At 36.3% G+C, this 6,108-nt stretch overlaps 1 pseudogene; it reads left to right on the forward strand.

Moving 5' to 3' along the window:
• Positions 1-464: 464 nt before the first annotated feature.
• Positions 465-1,768, forward strand: LOC106700815 (histone-lysine N-methyltransferase SETMAR-like; annotated as a pseudogene).
• The last annotated feature ends 4,340 nt before the right edge of the window (positions 1,769-6,108 follow it).

A 6,108-nucleotide genomic window follows, 5' to 3' on the forward strand; every position in this document is an offset into this window, starting at 1 on the left:
TCTTACCACAAGCAGATGTAAATACAAGCCTGTAATTACTTTCAGTTATGCTTCTCTGCATTTATGGTCCTGAATGTATACAGATGTTTCAACAAACAAATTACTGCATTGTTATTTTACCTCCAATTTGGTGTCAGAAAAACATCTTTTAGAGACTAGGGGTTCAAGAGGATGTTTCTACCCGTAAAAGGATATCTTCAGAATTTTAAAAAAATTAAATATGTGTCCAACGTTAGTTCATTTAAGGTCAAATGAACTATGATCATTAAGTGTCTAACCAACCATGAGAATTTAGCTCAATAGTGATTCTGGGTCTAATGGAGATATTAATTTACTTTTAAAAATTGTTTGAGACATGGGTCAGAAAATCATTTTACAAGTTCAGAAAGCTGAAATGTTATTTTGAAAGCAAAGTGACATGTGATGCACAGTTAAATCATGAAACATTTTATTCATATTTCTCAATGGATTCTTCTCCTCGAGGCCTTGAAGGTGAACATGGTGTTTCTCTGGTACAGGATTAAATATATTGTACTTAAGCAAAGCCAGACTGAGTGACTTGTTTAGCAATTTAGTATTAGGTTGGTACAGAAGAAATTTTTACATTGTTGAGATGTGCCATTTGATTTTGGAATATATTCTTAAATAAATATGGTTATACTACACATCATTTTAATGCACACTTCTCTCTTTATGTTATTTTTGCTAATGCTATTACTTGCTGATTATTTATTTTTAGACTAGGGAAGTGATGTTGATAAAAAGCAAATTCGAGCAGTTTTCTTATTCAAGTTCAAAATGGTTCACAAAGCAGTGGAGACAACTCGCAACGTCAACAATTTGGCCCAGAAACAGCTAACAAACATACGCTGCAGTGGCGCTTCCAGAAATTTTGCAAAGGAGATGAGAGCCTTGAAAATGAGGAACATACTGGCCAGCTGTCGGAAGTTGACAATGACAAGTTGAGAGAAATCATTGAAGCTGATCCTCTTACAGCTATGCATGAAGTTACCCAAGAACTCAACATTGACCACTCTCCAGTCATGTGGCATTTGAAGCAAATTGGAATGGTGAAAAGCTCAGTAAGCTGGTGCCTTGTGACCTGACCACAAGTCAAAAAAATTGCCCTTTTAAAGTGTTGTCTTTTCTTATTCTATGCAAATCAATGAACCATTTCTTGATTGGATTGTGACATGCAATGGAAAGTGGATTTTATATGACAACTGGTGATGACCAGCTCAGTAGCTGGACTGAGAAGAAGCTCCAAAGTACTTTCCAAAATGAAACTTGCAACCGAAAAAGCATCATGGTCACTGTTTGGTGATTCTGCTGCCAGTATGACCCATTACAGCTTTCAGAATCCCAGTGAAACCATTGCATCTGAGAAGCATGCTCAACAAATCGATGAGCTGCGCTGCAAACTGCAGCACCCGCAGCTGGGGTTGGCCCATAGAAAGGGCCCAGTTCTTCTCCATGACAATGCCCAACTGCAGCTCGCACAACCAGGGCTTCAAAAGCTGAATGAATTGGGCTACAAAGTGTGTCTCATCTGCCGTATTCACCTGACCTCTCACCAACCAACTTCCACTTCTTCAAGCATCTCTACGACTTTTTGCAGGGAAAACACTTTCACAACCAGCAGGATGCAGAAAATGCTTTCCATGAGTTCCCTGAATCCTGAAGTACAGATTTTTATTCTACAGGAATATACAAACTTATTTCTCATTGGAAAAAATATGTTGATTGTAATTGTTCCTATTTTGATTAAAAAGATGTGTTTGAGACTACTGATGATGATTTAAAACATGGTCCGAAACTGCAATTACGTTTGCACCAACCTAGTAGTTAGGCAATATTTCCTATTATAGGAGAAGTTAGGATTCCTCTTATACCCTAATAAAGTATCATATTTATGAAACATATAGAAAAGTGTATCTCCAGTGGAGTATTACTGCTTAAAATAGGCAAAAATTTAAACATCCTCTCCACCTTGTTTACCTTTGATTATATGCTAATATCAGCACACTCATGTCATATTGTAGGGACAAAGGATACATGATTAACAGGAAATAATACTTCAGGAACTTTAAGTCTTTCAGGTATTTCTAATGTATTAGCTTACTTGGAATGCATGAAATATTATAGAATCACAATGTGACATGTCCTTGCATTCATTGATTTCAAACAGGTTAACCTCTTGGAGGAAAATTAAAGGAAATTCTTTTGAAGTTTTTATTATGTTTATATTTCCTACATTTTAGTAATTAAAAGTTTTTTTGGGGGGTGCATGAAGATTTTTAGTTCTTTAGTATAAAGACATTGAATGTAACGCATGACAGGATAACAGACATAACACTGGTTTTAAGAAGGAAAATTGGACACAGCACTTTACTTACGTTGCTGTGAGGCTTTGTCTCTAGTTCCGGTGAGTAGGGGATACTGTCTAATTGTATTACTAGGGCTTCTGATTTCGGTGCCTTCTCTTATTTGGGAGCAAAGCCCCTAAGGTGTTTGAGCTTCAGCAGTTGCAGCTCCCAGGCTCGAGAGCACAGGCTCAGCAGTTGTGGTGCAGGGGCTTATGCTCCACTGCACGTGGGATCTTCCCAAGTCAGGGATTAAACCTTTGTCTCCTGCACTGTAGGTGGATTCCTTACCACTGAGCCACCAGGGAAGCTCTGGCACTTCATCTTTTTTAAAACAATGATCTTAGGCTTAAAATAGTTACCAAATCTGAGTTTGAGAGGCAACCAGCTCTACCAAATATATCAATAAAGAAAAAAAAAAAAACGATTTTTCCTATGTTCGATTATACTTTAGCCTTGAGAGTCCAACTTTCACTGAATAAAATGAATTTGCCTTCCTATTCTGATTTTTCAGTTCAGTGCAACTTTGCCTCTAAGTCATAAAGATCTTTTTTCAATAAGAGTATAATTGCTTTATAATGCTGTGATAGTTTCTACCGTACAACAAAGTGAATCAGCTGTATATATACATCTATCTTCTCCCTCTTGAGCCTCCCTCCCACCCCACCCCCGTCCTACCCCTCTAGGTCATCACAGAGTACTGAGTTGAGCTCCCTGTGCTATCCAGCAGGTTCCCACTAGCTATATATTTTACCTCTTGCACTGTTGGTGGGAATGTAAATCAATAGAGTCATTATGGAGAACAGTATGAAGGTTCCTTTAAGAACTAAAAATAGAGCTACCCTATGACCCAGCAATCCCACTACTGGTCACATGCCCTGAGAAAACCATAACTCAAAAAGACACATGTATTGCAGTGTTCATTGCAGCACCATTTACATAGCCAGGACATAAATGTCTTTATCCATATAGATGCAACTTAGGTAACTTGACAAATAAGGCATGGTTTTGCATGTCCACATCACTATTATTATTACATAAAAATTGTATACAGTATCTTTGTGTCAGAGCGGTTCATGATTTATCTCTGTAGCACTGAGATTAGGGTAATGTTTCATGTTGCAAAAAGAAGCCTAACTTTTTAAAGTTTGTTTATTAGTAAAGCAGTATATTTTTAGTTTTCTGCTTGTATCTTTACAATTTCTGCTTTATAGGTAATAAAAATCCATCATGTTGTTATGTTTACTTAAGTATATTGTCACTGATAAGCATGTTAGCTTTTAGGTTTTACAGAAAATTATTTACTTGTATTTCTATTGAGTAATATATGCAGATCTGCACTGCCCTGCTTTTAAGGCTACCCTTCATAAAGTCCTCAAGTGGGTAGGATCTCTGTTATGTTACTATAAGCTTCCTCACCGTGCTTAGCACTGTGTTAGCTTATTAACACATATCTGGAGAATGAATAATGATTTTACACTCTTTGACTTAAATATTGCAAGTATTAACTACCATGAAAAAAACTGGCTCTGTAAGATTTTGGTGATAAGAATAAGTTGCTAATTTTTGGACTGTGTTGACAATGAATACTACGGTATATAACTAATAGTAATACTACTAGGAAACATCTTACACTGAGTTTTCTTTAAACTGTTGTAATACTTTTCACACGTATTAACACACTTATCACTATATCCCTGTAATGTAAGTATTGGTTTTATCCTCATCTTTACAGATGGGAAAACTGATCCTCAGGAAGGTTAAGATACTTGTTAACCTAAGTTCAGGTCAGGTTGTGCTCAGACACTCAGTTGTGTCCAGCTGTTTGTGACTCCATGGACTTTAGCCCGCCAGGCTCCTCTGTCCATGGAATTCTCCCAGCAAGAATGCTGAAGTGGGGTAGCCATTTCCTTCTCCAGGGGGTCTTCCTGACCCAGGCATCTCTTATATCGCCTGCATTGGCAGGCAGATTCTTTTTAGTGACAAAGCTGATTTTCAAATTCAAAGCACTTGGCTCAGGAATCCATTTTTGTAAACTATACTCTTCTGTCTCCATAAAATCATCTTGTTTTAATATGTGAATAAAATTAATCCCTTGTACTTGAAGAGCATTGTTATTCAGCTTACAAAACTACATTATATTAGAAATGTAAACTGTTTCTTAGCATAATTTTAAAGGAATACATTCAGTAGCTTAGAGATTGATTTACTTGGTGACCTTAACTTGGTTGCGGAGAAGTTTATATAATGGTTGGCAGGAGGAATCTTTACCACTAGCGCCACCTGGGAAGCCCCTTATATATTGGTAAATTTAGTTACTAGTTATTTCGGAGTTTTACACTTTTCAGATTGTAACCATTTATTTCCTTTTATTCTTCATCATGTAAATGTGTGACACTATACATCAGAAGTCAGCAAGCTTTTTTCCATAAAGAGAAAGAGAAAGATATATCTTAAAGAGAAAGAGAAAGATGTATTTTAGGTTTTGTAGCTAACATGTGATTTTTGTCACACTCCTCTGTGTTTGCTATTCACAACCCCTACAAAATAAAAAACCATTCTTAGCTTACAAGTCTTATTACAAAGAGACTGCATGGGCCAAAGTTTGTCAATTTCTGTTACAGGGTATATGTTGAGAGATTAAGGTGAGGAACACTCAATCTACAAAAGCAGTTCTAATATCCTTCATGTTGGTTACACAGAGCGGTAACAAATTTCCATTTAAAAACTTCTGCGTTACTTTTGCTCATTTTGAAAAAATTCTGTGTTTATTTTTCCAAGTAAGCTGAAAAAAAATGAACATGATCAAAATCCCACCAAGAGTTTTGTACACATAGACAAGGTACTTTATATGGAAAGAAATAAGCCGCAGAGTAGCTAAAATGATTTTGAGAAGAAAAAAAGTGAGAGGAATCACTCTATCCAGTATGAAGGCCTGGTGTATAACCGCAGATGTCAGGACAGTGTGGTACTGGCAGAGGGTAAGCTAGACATAGATATAACAGACATAACAGAGCTGAGAATCTTGAATTAGATTTACACGGATATGCCCAACTGATTTTGGACAAAAGCATAACAGCAATCTGATGCAGGAAAATACACCGTGTAACAAATGCTGCTGGAGCAATTAGACATCCTTAGGCAGAAACAGAGAACCCCCCTAAATGACACATTATATACAAAAATTAACTCAGATTAGAGTATGGATTTAAATGAAAAGTGTAAAGCTATGAAATATTTAGGACAAAATATACAAAAAGTCTTTGGGCCTAGTGAAAGAATTTTTAGATTTGATGCCAAAAGCATGACTCTTATGAGGGAAAATTGATAAACTGGTCTTTATAAAAGTTAAGAACTTTTACTGTCAAGAGAATAAAAAGACCGGTTACAGACTAGAAGAAAATATTTGCAAACCGCACATCCAGGAAAAGACTAATACCTTGAATATATTAAGAACTCTCAGCTATTAGTATTTACATGAACTGCTGAATTCTGCTAGTTTGTCACTTTTTAGGACATGAGATTGGAAGGGCAACATAAATTTGTATGTATATTACACGTGTATCTGTAAATATTTTATATAATTTATATTTAAATACATTTTATACATGATTATGTCTATTTATATTTGCTGTTGTTTTTTGGTCACCAAGTCATGTCCTACTCTTTGTGACCCCATGGACTGTAGCCCACCAGGCTCCTCTGTCCATGGAGTTTTCCAGGCCAGAATACTAGAGTAGGTTGC

The sequence above is a fragment of the Bos mutus genome, chromosome 27 (assembly GCF_027580195.1).
Source record: "Bos mutus isolate GX-2022 chromosome 27, NWIPB_WYAK_1.1, whole genome shotgun sequence".
In the NCBI taxonomy this organism is placed as follows: Eukaryota; Metazoa; Chordata; class Mammalia; order Artiodactyla; family Bovidae; genus Bos; species Bos mutus.